Consider the following 16,118-nt stretch of genomic DNA (forward strand, 5'->3'; position numbering starts at 1 on the left):
GGCATGTTTGAGAAACAATTATCTTGTGCACCCATGTGCGCTTTGTACCACTACTGGTTTTGCCCGGAGAACCACCTGGTATGCATGCACTGTAAGAGCGATTCTAAGTCACAGGACACATAAAATGAATATTAAACAATGGGAAAACACATTGGAAGATGGCTGCGCAAATTTAAGCATTGGTAAAGCCAAAAGCTTTCTAGTGCGGAACGTCAGACCTTGTTAACTTAGTAGGATGGTTAAATGCCAATGGTCACAACTTCTATATGGTGGCGCAAAAAAATGTATCCAATAACCCTGTTATAACAGTAAAGCCAGCGGACAAAGGAGGGGGAATTGTCCTGTGGGATACCATAAAATATGATCTAGAAGTCAATAACCAACTGTCTAATCTACAATACTATAGACCATTAGAAAATGATCCAACCCCTAGACTCAAAGAACAGATTCTAGTGATCACCCAGGAAGGCCTAGATGCTGGATGGTTATGTAAAAATGAATTTAATTTTTTAAATAGCGACCAAAAGAAAATCCACAACATTTATGTACTTCCTAAAGTACATAAGTCCCTTACCAACCCACCAGGTAGACCAATTGTGGCAGCTTGTGGCTCTATTCTAGAGCCACTAGGACAATACATAGACTTTTTTTGCTTCCCTTAGTCAAGAAAACACCTGCATTTGTCCGTGACACAATGGATTTGATATCAAAGGTAGAGGGGTTAGTATATAACCCAGATAAACAACTACTCACTACCTTTGATATCGAATCATTATACACCAACATACCTCAAGATGAGGCACTAGGAGTGATGGAATATGTACTAGAATCAAGAGATCAGCCGCACCAAGTTCCCACGGGGTTTATTTTAGCCCTTGCCAAACTATGTTTAAAGAATAATTTCTTTAACTTTAAAGATAACCTGTTCCTCCAAATTTCTGGAGTAGCAATGGGGTGCAGTTTTTCACCAGAAATAGCCAACCTGGTTATGTCACAATTCGAATATAAGTGGATATATAGCGACACCAACCCATTTAAACATCATGTGGAGTTTTGGTGTCGCTATATAGACGATATTTTCATAATTTGGAACGGAGATAATTCCCTGCTAACAGAGTTCCATAATTGGCTTAACTGCAGAACTCGGGAATTTAACTTCACTGTCAGGAGTGACCAGGAAAAGATAAATTTTTAGGTTTCGCCTGGCGTCCACTGCGCAGCAGTGTTCGCGCAGGCGAAATCTTTTGTTTAGCAGTACGGGCTTTGTCCCGCCTGTCTCTTCCATTGGCTAGCTCCATAAATGGAGGCTAGCCATTGGAAGAGAGATCTGTCCATTATTCTCTGACCAGATTCATGGGCATTCCGTAGATTTTTTCTCATTCCACCCCTTTTAGAACATCATGCGGCGGTGGGCGGATGTTTTTTCTGTTTTTCTCAGCATGTTTTGGCCATTTTGGACGTGTCTTTTGCAAGGGTGGGCTGCGAGATTTAAATTGCCAGGAAGTACTTTCTATTTGCGATCAGGTAAGCAGCATTTTTTTAAAATAATTTTCTTTTCACTTTGTACGTCTACCCCGTCTCATGTCGTCTCCATCTTTGTTTTACGTCTTTCCGTATCTCGTTGCTGTTGTCTCTGTTTTTTGTGCATGGAATTTCTTTTCACTTTGTACGTCTACCCTGTCTCATGTCGTCTCCTTTTCCCTTTGTACGTCTACCCCGTCTCATGTTGTCTCCCTGTTTGTTTTACGTCTTTGCGTATCTCGTTGCTGTCGTCTATGTTTTTTGTGCATGGAATTTCTTTTCACTTTGTACGTCTACCCCGTCTCCTGTCGTCTCCCTGTTTGTTTTGTCTCTGTATTTTGTGCATGGAATTTCTTTTCACTTTTTACGTCTACCCCGTCTCATGTCGTCTCCTTTTCACTTTGTACGTCTACCCCTCTCTGTACGACTAACCCTACTACAACTCTTCACAATTAAAAACATTAGGTTATTGTCATTATCAATTACATGCATTTTACTCACTAGATTTCTATAACAACATATATAAGAAAATTTGTCAAAAGCAATAACAAAAGCTCTACATTTTACAAAAGCGAAACCGTGTTATTGTAAATGCTTGTTTGGATGTATACATTGAACATGAAGAGGGCAAACTATGTGTTAGTCTATATTCCAAGCCTACAGACTTTGTTACATTTCACGAGTAGCCATCCCCGCACTCTGAAAGAGAATTTACCATACGGTCAATTCCTCCGGGTTAGGAGGAATTGTAGCAGTAAAGAAAACTACTTTTTCAATGCAGAAAAACTAAAAGAAAAACTGTTAAATCGGGGATACCCTAAAAGATTAGTAAAAGTAGCTCTGAAAAGAGCCTGGTATACCCAGAGAGAGACACTTTTGATATCTAAAATTAAGTATAAGGACACCCCCTTACATGTTTGCTGACCTTTGATCCAAGGGCTAACAAAGTCAAGAAAATAATCAAAAAAAAATTGGAAAATAATAGAAGACCTTGGCATACCAAAACCATTGTTTGCATTCAAAAAAGGAAAGAATATTCAAAACCAACTATTGAAAGCAACAATTAGAACACTGCCACCTCCCAAAGGGACAAGAGATCTCCTCAAATTACCCCCAGTAATTGGACACTTTAGATGCCATAATTGCTCAGCTTGTAATTTAACTAAGGATACTAAAGAAATTGTGATAAATGGAATCATACACACTCAAAGATCTCTTTCGAATTGTAATTCGAAGAACATAATCTACTGTATCAAGTGTCCGTGTAATACATTTTATATTGGACACACTATTCAAACAGAAAAAACCCGAATTCTGCAAAACAAATCTAGAGTAAAATGCAAAACACCAGGGGCCCCTATGGTAAGCCACTTCCAAATGTATAACCACTCAGAAAAGGATATTGAATGGTCAGTACTGTGTTGTGTAACCAATGCAAACAGAGGTGAGACAGAAATCAAATTGAATCGATTGGAAGCAAGAATGATAGAGAAATATCAAACATCTAAAACTGGCCTGAATAATAGAGATGAGATTTGGGCTCTGTTGTTATGAAAATGCTATTTACACCTTGAAAATCTAGTCAGCTTGATGTCATGAATACTGTGGCTCTGAATGTTTTTTAAAAAAAACAAAACATTTATATGTTCTGGTAGATATATTTCTTTGAAAGTTTGTACGAGGTTCGGTCAACACACAGGGTTATAAGGTATTAGTTTAACTAGATTATTTTAATAATCACAATTATGGCTTTGCAGTATTTTCCATTTTTTAACTATTATTATTTACCGTTACCCGAATCGATGTGAACGTTAGGTTAATTAAGAAACAGAGTTTATTACAGAGTACCCGTTTTTATCTCACAGCAAGAGTAAGTCCTTCTACAGTTTTAGCTGCAAGTTGGGATGCTTTTTACATTTCCTGTTTCTATGTCCTTGGATTAATCTGAGGCTCTCGGTAGTCTGTCCTTTGTGTCTAATACGGAAGTTCCTTTGAGATTTAAAGTACCGCGAGACACGACTTAGTTGCAATGCCACACCAGGTTGGAGAAGTTAGAGAATAGGAGACTCTGCATGTTCTAATGAAGGTGAGCGCCGTAATACTCCGCTGTTTAATTTCCCCTGCTTGACCGTCAACGCTTGTCAACTATAGGATGTTTTACTTAAAAGTGCCTAATTGATTTTTAGAATCGTTGGCCCGTGAAGTGAAAGGCGAGCAACTCCATAAGACAGATTATGGGTAAGCGCATTTTGTGGTGCAATAGTTTAGCTCGTAAATATTAGTTTTTAGCGGACTTACTTCTGAGTGAGAGGGTAATTTATGTAATCTTTCATCCTCCCTCAGTGTGATTTAATTTGCGGACTGAAAAATATAAAGAATTTTCTTGCGTCAGGTGGATATCCGGAGTAAAGGTATGCCTTTCAAGACTCCGTGGGTCACAGTGGTGAGAATCAATAGGTTTGCCATGCATAAGATGTACTGTAGGTGTTCACCCTTAGAGAGAGACCACTCTAACTACTTTCTCTCGCACATCTTTATAAGTTCTTTAGCTAACCTTGTTCACACACTATGGATGTTAGATTGGTGAAATATTGTTTGCCCTACGCCTCGAGGTACCAGACACAGCTTTAATTGGTGTATGTATCCATATCTCTGGTTATGTTGTGTGTATTGATAATGTTATTAAAGACATTGTATAATTGTAAATTAGGTACATTTAATTTCCTAGGTTGTATTTTTGAGTTGCTCAAAGTCCTGAAGAGGCCTGGAGTAAAGAGAGGCTGAAATGCGTCAACTGTTTGTTTATGGCACCAACACAAGAGAATTGATATTGAACATACAAAATTACCATAAAGGAGCTAGATAGAAAGGAAGGATACAATGATTAGACCTTCATAAGCTCCATTACATTTGCTGTTGGTGACCAGATTATAGGGAATGTAGTGATGTAATTATAGGCTATCATCCCTTTTTTTAATCAACTGTGGGCAAGTGAACCAGAAGTAAGGTTCAAGATTTGTGCTTGATTTATTTTTCTATTATTGTATTGTGTGATTTTGTATATATACTGTATATATGTGTATATATATTTGTTAAATGTTTGTATATATATGTGTTTTCAAAATAAGAGAAAAAGAGAAAGAGAATTTTCCTGGAAGCTTACTAAACAAAATATACAAATCAATATTAGAATTTTTTTAAATTTATTAATTTGGTGGGCATGTATGTAGAGGAATGAAGTTTACCCAGAACGCAAGATTGATTTAATTCTGAGGATAATATATTGTGTCAAGGAAAGATAATTGGTAGTATCTGTCCTATAACTAACATATACATTAAAAACTGTCCAGTCGGCATCACTTTTTCTATTGAAAACTGTATAACCATGGCATGTTTGAGAAACAATTATCTTGTGTACCCTTGTGCGCTTTGTACCACTACTGGTTTTGGCCGGAGAACCACCTGGTATGCATGCACTGTAAGAGCGATTCTAAGTCACAGGACACATAAAATGAATATTTAACAATGGGAAAACACATTGGAAGATGGCTGCACAAATTTAAGCATTGGCAAAGCCAATAGCTCTCTAGTGCGGAACGTCAGACCTTGTTAACTTAGTAGGATGGTTAAATGCCAATGGTCACAACTTCTACATGTGGAATAGAAGCATTTGCAATGCAATATGTCTCACATTTACTCGTGTTTTAGCTATTGGCATGTAAACTACAATGCCTTTTATTTATTTTTTGGGTTTTAAAACGTAAAGACATTGTCATTTACAATACTAGTAGCTTAAAATCTCGCAAATGCGAGACCTGTTGCATTGCAAATGCGTGTTTAATAATGTCTCAAAATAAGAACCCAACTGTTAGTGAAAATAACCACAATGCCATAGAGGACTTGGTTGAGGAGCTCGACCATACCTTCACTTGTCTTTCAAGAAGGTAAAGCCTCTATGTAAACTTAAAAACATAGCCATGAGGTCCCATCCCACCAAACCAAGGGCCAGATGTAGGTAGCCAAATACCGGTCGGTACTGGACGAAATTCGATAATTTCGTCCGTTACCGACCGGTATTTGGAAAATGAGATGTAGGAGTCAAAATATTACCGAATCGGTAAATACATGTCGGTATTTACCGATTCTTAATTTCCCAATCGGTAAATAAGAAATGGTAAAAAATGACTATCGAGATATAAGAAACTAAAAAAATACAGAATTTCATGAAATTCGGTATGTAAGAGTCGGTAAATACCATGGATTGAAAGCAGGTGGTAACCAGGTGCAGGCCATAAAATAAGGTAACAAAATGCAACAGTGCTACCAGAATGGCGGCATTCCATGTCATAGCGAGGCGCCTACGGCTACAGGCAGCAGGAGAGAGGGTATGGAGGAGGGAGGAGCAAGTGTACAGGCAGAGGATAACGCTCTTCCAACTGACTGAGCTAAATATACTGAAAAGGTACAAGCTACACCCCCAAACCATCCTGGACTTGATCAGGGACAATTACCCACTCCTGGATAACCCTACACCAACGGCGTATGCCATCCCACCCCATGTGCAGGTGCTGTGTAGCCTACACCTGCTTGCCTCTGGGAGTTACCAGAGTGTGATTGCTGCAGTTAAGTTATGTTATGTTATGAAAATTTATAATGCGCACACCTGCTCCAGCGAAGGAGCGTCCTGGCGCAAGACAAGTTAGCTAACACAACACACCAAGGAAGGCAACAGACTAGGAAACAAACAGGCTCAAGGAAATAAAAAAGTCTTGATGGCCCTACGGAATAAAAAGAGATTATCAAGCGCACGTATCTTTAAAGGAAGAGAATTCCACAGGGCCGCAGCCCAAACTCGAAATGAGCGGCCTCCAGCTCGGCTAAGCTTAAACCGAGGGACCACTGCAAGATCCTGACCTTAAGATCTCAAAGAGCGGGCAGGGACATACGGCGTCAAAAGATTCATAAGAATCGGGGCAGAAGAGCCCTTAAGAATTTTGTAGGACAAACAGAGCACTTTAAATTGAATCCTCTGCTTGACTGGAAGCCAGTGGAGGGAACGCTGTTGACAGTGGAACAGAACCTGGGCAGACCCACCACAGCTCTGGCTGCCGCGTTCTGGACCCGTTGCAAACGCGCAATTTCGGCCTGGTTCACCCCTACCAAGAGGGAACTGGCGTAGTCAAGCCGAGAGACCACCGTCGCCTGCAGCACCAGCTGCCTGGTCGAGGCGTCAAAACATTTCAGGGCTGGTCTTAGTCCTCGCAGAATGCCAAAACAGCAGGCGGCAGTTCTCTTAGTATGGGAGACAAAGCTAAGGGCAGGATCTAGTCACACCCCAAGATTTTTTGTCTCCATTACCGGAGTCGGGGTAGGCCCAAGTTCCGGAGGCCACCATAGGTAGGTGGTGTGTCCCAGAGCTGCCTGTCCAGTTTCTTTAGGAAGTTCCTTGAGGCCATGATGCAGAGAATACATCATTACATTACTTTCCCTGACACACCTGCGGAACTTGCGAAAGACCAAAACAGACTTCTATCAACTGGCACACTTCCCTCACGTCATAGGCTGTATAGATGGCACCCACATCCCACTCTGCCCACTTGCAGCCACAGAACACATTTACAGGAACCGGAAATCAACGCACTCAATCAATGTGCAGGTGATATGCAATGCTGGCAACCTAATTACAGACATTGTGGCCAAATTTCCAGGGAGTACCCACGACTCGTACATAACTAGCGATTTTGGTGATGGATACCTGCTAGGTAAATAACTGTGACACACCCTGATAGTCAATGCAGGTGAATTAATCATGAGTATGTAACTAATGGCACTCTCTGCTCCACCTAGGTGATAGTGCTTATGCTCTGCGGTCCTTTGTCCTCATCCCCTACATGAATCCATCTACCAGGAGTGAGAGGCGTTACAATGTGGCACACAGAGCAACACGCAGCGTTGTCGAACGCACATTTGGACTCATAAAAAGTAGGTTCCGCTGTCTCCATAAGAGTGGAGGTGCACAGCAGTACACTCCAATCATCTGCTGCAGAATAATAGCGACCTGTGCCATGCTGCACAATCTTGCCACCAAGGAAGGCACAGAGGTTGAGATCACACATCATGAAGACATTGATGATGGTACAGAACAGGCTGAGCCCTATGCAGCAGGAGCAGCACTTGCAACAGATGGGAGACTGAGACGGGCAGAGATCACACACAGCTATTTCTAAGTAAGTAAGGAGACACACACAGGCTTAGTATTTGAAGTATGTAGTTTAATTGTCACTACATCATTTAAATGATACCACACCATGGTACTACTATGTCTATTTTTCAGACTGGGTGGTCACAGATAACCTCACCATGACCTGTCCTGTGGGTTGAGGGCATCTTCAATGTTTGCGCCCACGCACTACAGTGCGGGATGCACAAGGCTGGGTCTCAACACTTTCAGTGGTGCCTGGGTCAGCAGATTGGCACCTGCTGCTCCTACGAATGTCAGGGACAGGAGTGCTAGAGCCACTCCTGCTGGTGGAGTCTTCTGTTTCCCCGACACCTGTGTCTCCAGCAGTGGCTGCCTGGTGTGTGAGCATAAGCTCCATGGCAGAGGTGACTCTCCCCATCCCCCTCGACAAATCCGTGCAGCAGTGCACAATTGCATCCTGCATTTCGACAGAACACTGGCACAGCAGGGAGGTTGCTGTAGCAAACCGGTTCATGGCTTTTGTCTGTTGCCACATGCACTGAAGATCCCTGCACCTCTCGGAGTGGTCTCTATCTAATTTGTCGCAGAGAGCACTTATGCACTGTGTCATGTCGAAATGAACCGGGTGTCTTTATTAAGGTCAAAAAATGTATAGACAATTGGACCCTGATAGCGAATAGATGCAGCCGAGATTGGATGCTTCTCATAATAGAAACAGCCCAGGATGTTCTAATTATAGAAAGAGCGGAGATAGAAGAGCTAGAAATGAAACTAAGGGAATGTGATGCTCTTGAAGATGCTAAACGGAAATTAGAAGAAATACAAGCAGACATATCAGGATATCGGGACTTCATGATTAACAAGAAGTCTAACAAACTTAGAAAAGATGTAGCACAATATAACATAGAAAGAGTCTATCCGTATTTACAGAAAGACTATTACGAAAAAACACAAGATGATTACCAAAATAGAAGACAATGGGCACAACCAGGCCGCAATTTCCAGAGAAAGAAGGTACGTTTTTTCGATACCTCATATACAAGCTCAGACTCTGAGAATGAAACACACCACGAACCAAGTAATAAGGACAAAGAAACAACTAGTAACATAAGAGATAGTCTACCTTTTTTAGATCAACGCCCGAAAACGTTTGGCCCACAGAGAGGGAAGGGCAGAGGGAGGGGCGGATACAATCCCAAACCCCAATACCAACCACGTCATTACAACACGAGGAGCCAAAAGAATTGGGACTAAATAATAACAACAGAAAAGCCCCTATCATAAACTTGTCCTCTAAATCTATCTCAGACATTGATAAAAAAGTCCTAGAAAAGGGCCTAGGATATGCCATTGCTAGTCCCATAGATAAATATAGCCTAGAAAGGAACCTTCAGAGTTTTTTCAGGAAAGTGAGGCTAAATGCCTACTTTGAAGGTAATCCGAGAACAATAAGTGAAAACAAGTCAGGTCTTAAGGCTAGATCCAAATGGACTCCAAACTCAAATATGGTTAGAAAAGACATAGAAATCTTTGAACGTTGCGTAGAGAAAAGCATTGAAGACCTCTTAGATAAAAAAACCTGGGTAGATAACAACTTTACTAAATAAGAAAAACAGTCATTAAAGTCTCTAGAAGAAGACACCTCCATTACAATAAAGCCAGCGGATAAGGGGGGTAGCATTGTTATAATGGATACAACAGACTACAATGCTCGCATGTATTCCCTCTTACATAATAAAGAAAACTACTGCCCTTCAAATAGAGAGGAGCTCGATTCTGTATCTAATAACATTTCTAGATTACTGCAATGGGCAAAGGAGGATGGCATCATCTGTCAAGAAGAATACTCTTTCCTTAACAATGCAAATCCGACTATACCAGCGCTGTATGGACTTTCAAAGGTCCACAAAAATATAAAGGACCCCCCAATGAGACCAATAGTGTCCAGCTTGAACTCATTAACTGAACCGCTTAGCAAATACACTGATATTTTCTTGCAACCGCTAGTTAAGACACAAAAAGCCTATGTAAAGGACACAACCTCAATGATCGAGAAAATAGAGAATTTAGATTTTAATCCTGACAACCAATTTTTGGTCTCCTTAGACATTGAGGCTTTATATTCCAATATCCCACAGGATGATACAATACAGATGATAGCAGACTGCCTACAAACTGATGATTTTGACCTCAGCCCACACGCAGTCTTTATTGTAGAGTGTGTGACCATTATTTTAAAGAACAATATATTCCTGTTTGAGAAATCATTATTCAAACAGATCAAGGGCACCAGCATGGGGGCCACCTGTGCCCCCAGTCTGGCATGTCTGTATGTATCTAGATTTGAAGAGAAGCATATCTTCAATCCCTCTGCACCGTTCTTTGAAAATATTTCTGATTGGACACGTTATATAGATGACGTTTTTTTCATATGGACAGGCCCAAGAGAAACTCTTATGGAATTCATCCTCAGGCTTAATCTAGGGGATGTTAACTTAAGGTTCACCCACTGCATAAGTAATACCAGATGTGAGTTTTTAGATATAGTAATAAAACATGAGACAGGAAAATTGATGGTAGAATTGTTCACCAAGCCTACTGATAGGAATACCATGCTACACTTTGAAAGTTACCACCCTCCATGCCAAAAGAATAATATACCCTACGGTCAGTTCTTAAGGCTAAGAAGAAACTGCACTAAAAACTCTGATTTTGACAAACATGCCAAAATCCTCACAGAAAAGTTCGTAGAGAGGGGTTACCCTAAAAAGCTTGTCAGACATTCCTACAAGAGGGCAAAATACTTCAATCGAGAAGAATTCTTTAAACCAAAAGACAGAGACAATCAGACAACTCCTCTGATTTTTGTCACCAATCACAGCAGCCTCAACAATAAGATTAAAAATATAATAAATCGTAATTGGCATCTTGTGGAAGACCAAAAGGGTACGACTCTACCAAAACCTATGTTTTCTTATAGACGTAACAAAACTATAAGAAATAGCCTGGTAAAAACATACAGAGAAGCGAACCCCCAGAGCCAATCCACAATAGACAGGAATCCATTACCCAAGGGTACTTTCCCTTGTAGTGGCTGTAGTAATTGTAAAGACATTTTGAAAGGCGCAGAAATCAGTATAGGAGAAAAGACACATAGAGTCCATGACTTCTTTAATTGTAGATCCAAAAATTTGATTTATCTCGTAAAATGTCCCTGTAATTCTATATATATAGGGGAACATCCAGGGAAATCAGGACGAGATTAAACGAACATAGATCAGCAATCAGAACCCAAAAAATCACTGCACCACTGGTGGAACATTGGATTACTGCCAAGCACAACCAACAAGATCTTAAATGGTGCGTTTTGGAAACTGTGAAAATGAATATGCGAGGTGGAGACATTGTAACCAAACGCAAAAGAAGAGAACAATTTTACATGTCAAAATTCAACTCTGTGCGTAACGGTCTAAATAGTAAAGAAGACTGGGAGAGGATAATTTAGACAACTCAAATAGTGTGTTCTGAAGGACTATCATTTAAATAAAGAGACCTAAGAATTTAACTATAGCCAAATCCATATGCCACAGGGCAGTCCTCCAGTTGTTCAGATATTGGAGAAAATAAAATTAAAAGTTTTTAATAATACGATGACTACCCTTAACATCATATAAATAGGAATTATCCCTCGCTATAAATAGTCAATAAAATGTGAGTTTATCTGATATCAAAATATATATTGTAGTACTGCAAGTTACTTTATACTTAAAAGAGACCATAAGCGGTGTCTTCAGACATCACTCAAAGATGTCGGCAAAAAATAGTCGTCTTATGTGGGACATTGAAAGACATTAATAATAGGTAACGGAATAAAACTATATGTAAAGGTTGCCAAATCTAGACAGTAATTAACATCGTCACAAAACTATAGATGCCTTAGAGATATATATAACAAAGAGGCTACTCCTATAATTAAGGGATAGAGGAACAATAATTTTAGTATCACATTGTAGTTAATTCCCCACTCCAAAATGGCCGATAGGCATTACGGGACCGGAACCGAGCGGGTAACCAGGTTGATTTTCAACCCGGAAAGGGAAATATAAACAGCCTTCGAACAGCCAGGCAAGATGTCCAAAGAACAGGACAGGCAAAGGTGGCCAAATTTAGACAGTAATTATCATTGTTGCAAAACTACATAGGCTTTAGATATATATAACAAAGGGGCAACTCATATACTTAAGGGACAGAGGAATAATAATTTCAGTATCGCATTGTAGTTAGTTCCCCACTCCAAAATGGCCGACAGGTATCACGTGACCGGAACTAAAAGGGAAACTAGGTTGAACTTCAACCTGGAAAGGGAAATATAAACAGCCCACGAACAGCCAGGCAAGATGTCCCATATGCTGTACCAGGAAGAAGATGACAGGGAGGCCGCTGGTCGCTTATCAGGTAAGCCAAGAGGCTACGAATTTCACTGCTTAGACGGAAATAGAGCGCGACAAACAATAAATAAGAGAAGGTCAGAATTACCGCTGGTTTAAGGTCATTACGGCGCGATATTTATTTATTTATGATAAGGCTACAAACTTACGCTATTTTCGGCGGCGACACTACTATTTTAAGAAGCGAATAAAAAACAGCCTGCATGCCTAAATCAGCATTTCTGCCACTGACGAACAAGAGTCGATCCTTGAAAACTGCTTGTAGTGCGCGATAGACTCTGCATGGTATTAGACCACACTCCTGGCCCCGATAAAACCTCTTTGAGATAATTCTGAATCAGAATACTGGCAGAGGGATGTTAAATACCTCCCAGAAACAGAAATAAACAGGGGTAACTATTAACAGCCGCATGTTGGTCCTGACATCTCTGGGGATGAATAGTAACAGGGTATTCTGTGTCAAGTGAACTTAGTTAGAAGAACATCGCCAACACGTACCCTAAATATACGAACCATTGTCTCCGGGTATAAATAGTGACACGCATTAAATAAGCCTACTATGAAGAAGTAGGAGCACGATATGGCAACAGATATTTTCATAAGAAGTCCACCTTATCCTTTATCGACCAACATAAAGAAGGTCTGCAGAAATATCAAAAACAGAATTTGAAAGAGAAATAGAGAAAACAATCAGAGTCACAGATTAATGTTGGATATATTCTTATTAACAGATAATCTGATATAAAGAAGCACGAAATCAGACGCAGGAGCGGGAGTAAAGAAACATAGCTCCTTCAGACCCCATGAGGTGGTCCTAAGCTTCTAACCTAAGGTATTACAACATATATACATAATAACCTTTTTTTTTTACCATAATTGAAAGACTTACCCTACCAACCAATTTCTATTGTGTGTATTTCTGTTTATTCCCAGCTAAAGTGTATATAATTACATTACCCATACGGTGGTCATCCCTGGTACAGAAGACCTATCCAGTATATAAGCATCTGGATCCAGGTATGACGGTATTTAAATTATTATACTACGTCAAGGCTAGACAAAAGGATTGGGCAATTTAATCATGCCAAAACAATTTATTTTGTAGGTGGAAATACTTTAAATATGCTGAAAACATGCCTCTAAAGGAGTAAGAAATAGAGGATATCACAGATTGTTTGTCATTATCAGATTCGCTCAGTATCTGGAGGTATGTAAACGAATGGAGCATTGAAAGGAAGACTGTTGGGGTATAGACACCAGACAGACACAGTTTTGAGTATATAAACTCAGAGTGAGAAAAACAGAGATTAGAACCACTATCAGAAACATTGCTATGATATAGTGTATGGGATCATGTGTAAAGGATCCTAACTGTCGTAAACATTGCTATGATAAAGCGTTTGTGACCAAATTTTTTAAAAAAAATGTTTCTTTAAGGAATTCTTTCATTGTAAATCCTGAAATGTGGAAATAAGGGAACACTAAGGACAACCAAGGTATCCAATAAGTGTGAAACTATGGAGCCGATTGAAATAGTTAAAGGTATAGGACTGTAGATTTGTGTTTTTAACAAAATGTGTAACACTATGATTAATTGTTAGTATAACTTAGGGTCTCTGTCATAAGTCTTAAACAATTTGTAATTGTGGCATTCTCTTTTTAGTGATTTTAAAAACCGTCCTGAAGAAGGTGTGACTATCCCGTCAAGACACCGAAACGCCGCGTCGACTTTTTGGTTTTTATTGAACTTGTTTGTATTATTGTGCAATATTGAATGTTATGTATTGTAATGAGACAATTTTTAAATAAATCACTGTTTTTATGATATACAAATATAAGGATCTTTTTTGAATGCCACAAGACTTACATTTGGACCTTGAGTACCTAACTAAACTGCCATTTTTTATGTATTATTTGTTGTCTAGTTAAGTTTGATTGTTATGTCAGAACTATAAGGGTGTCCTTCGGGTCAGGCTATGTCTCATTAAGACAAGGGACGCCTTGACGGAGGGTATATCCTTACACTTAGGGACTGTCTTTTGTTTTACATCATCCCCTTTGCCATGGACTGCATGCTCTCTGTCATGTTGCCAATACCCTGGTCTATGTTTGACATCTTGCAATTTAAACTGCACACCTGTCTGTGAACTGCTAAAATTGCCTTTGCCTGCTGGCACTGGACTTTTACCATGGTGGCCCCAAGACCACAGAAGACCCCCTCTCTATCTTGGCCTTCGCCTCTCTCCCATGCCCTTCGGCCTCGGACACTGGCCCGCACAGCTCCTGATGAAGTCTGCTGCCCAGCGTTGTCAGCCAGAGGTGGATTAGTTGGAGTGACACCCTCCTCATCTGACGTCTCCAGAATCCTGAGAGGGGGCACATCAAGTCTCCTTGCCCTTCCCTGCTCAGGTGACTGTGATGTTGGTGTGGGGGTAAGTGCTGGTGGTTCCAACTCTTGTGACCCAAACAGCAGAGGTGACGGAGGCTGTGGTGTGGTGAGTCGCTCAGGTGTAGTGGCTGCCTGCGCTGTGGTTGTGTTTTTCTGAACAGCGCTATGACCTGCTCCTTCTTTTGACTTCTCCCTCCTCTCAGTTGTTGGTGCCCTCTCCTCCCTTTCCTGCGCTGTACTGCGTGATGGCTCTCCTGTGGATAGATATGGACATTGGGTCAGTGGATATTTTTTGAGGAACATGGCGGCAGGCTGACGTCTGCCGAGGGAGCTCTGGTCCGGAGGTGGTTTTCCCTGTGGAAAAGGCTGCGACAGAGGCTTAAAAACGGTGAGAACAGAGCGGATTATGTACAGATTAATGCGAGCGGTTTTTTGATGGCGTTCATCTCTGTTTTTCCCCGCTATACGGTAAAGTAATCGAGTAAGAAGAGGCGGCGGCGTTTACACCAGCCTAGGAGAGCGCCCGGCACTAGGACCCAGGGGGAGCAGAGGGGCGGTGAGAACGAGGACGGAGACGGAGACGGGACCAGGAAGTGAAGGCGGCCGGCCGGCGGTGTGTAATGAGCTTGATCAGGCGTTTTCCAGAATTTGATTCTGGTCCAACGGGCAGCGAAGTCGGAGGTCCCCGTATTCACTCTTCAGCGCAAAAGGAGAGGAGGTATTTCGGCGGAGTAGCGCAGGGTTCAAGGGACTGGGCTTATGCATGGAGGCAAGCTAGGCGGCTGTTGGCAAGAGTAAGCCTCGGCTCGCCGTTAATCAACAACTTTGTGTATTGTGCCACCTTAAAGGAGGAGGGTGAGGAGAAGGGGGGCGAAGAGAGGGGGGGACAGATACCTAGGCACCAGAGGAGCACTGTTGTGCTGAAACTCAGCAGTGGAGGAGCAGTATGTAAGCTCCAGCGTTTGCTACAGGGTAAGGGCATGGACTCTGAAGCTAGTTCAATACCAGTGAATCAGCCTACATACCCCAGGCAAGACGAGGAGGTAGTTACACTTTCAGAGAATTTGGTGGGGGAGGTCTGTAAGAATAAGAATAAGACTGCCATTAAAGATAAGGGAAAGAGTAAGGTGCCCTCCAATATATCCTCTAACGTATCCTTCAAAGTTCTTTCCTCTCCCCCCCCTCCCTCCCCACCTCTTCCCCCATCCAAACCACCAGTTCGGAACAGGTATCAGTTAAGGTCCACGATACAGAAGTTAGGAGCTGAGGTACCCGTCGCTGTCTCTACAGGTGTCATCCCAATCTCCCCGATAGGAAGAAGAAAGAGGAGTAGTAGGAGTAATATCGTGGGGGAAGTGACTAAGCAAAAGCAAAGGCAGAAGCAGAAGCTGAAGCCACTAAAGACCTGCGGGACTGTCCCCAAGCCCGCCCCCTCCTTAAAGGCTTACTTTAAAATAATGGAGAAGGTGGTTGACACCCCATTAGGGGGAGGGGGTGCCCCCTGTCCCAGTTCATCAGGATCACCGGGTCCGTCTAGTCACTCTACATCAAAGGGCCC

This window comes from Lissotriton vulgaris, chromosome 7 (assembly GCF_964263255.1).
Source record: "Lissotriton vulgaris chromosome 7, aLisVul1.2, whole genome shotgun sequence".
In the NCBI taxonomy this organism is placed as follows: domain Eukaryota; kingdom Metazoa; phylum Chordata; class Amphibia; order Caudata; family Salamandridae; genus Lissotriton; species Lissotriton vulgaris.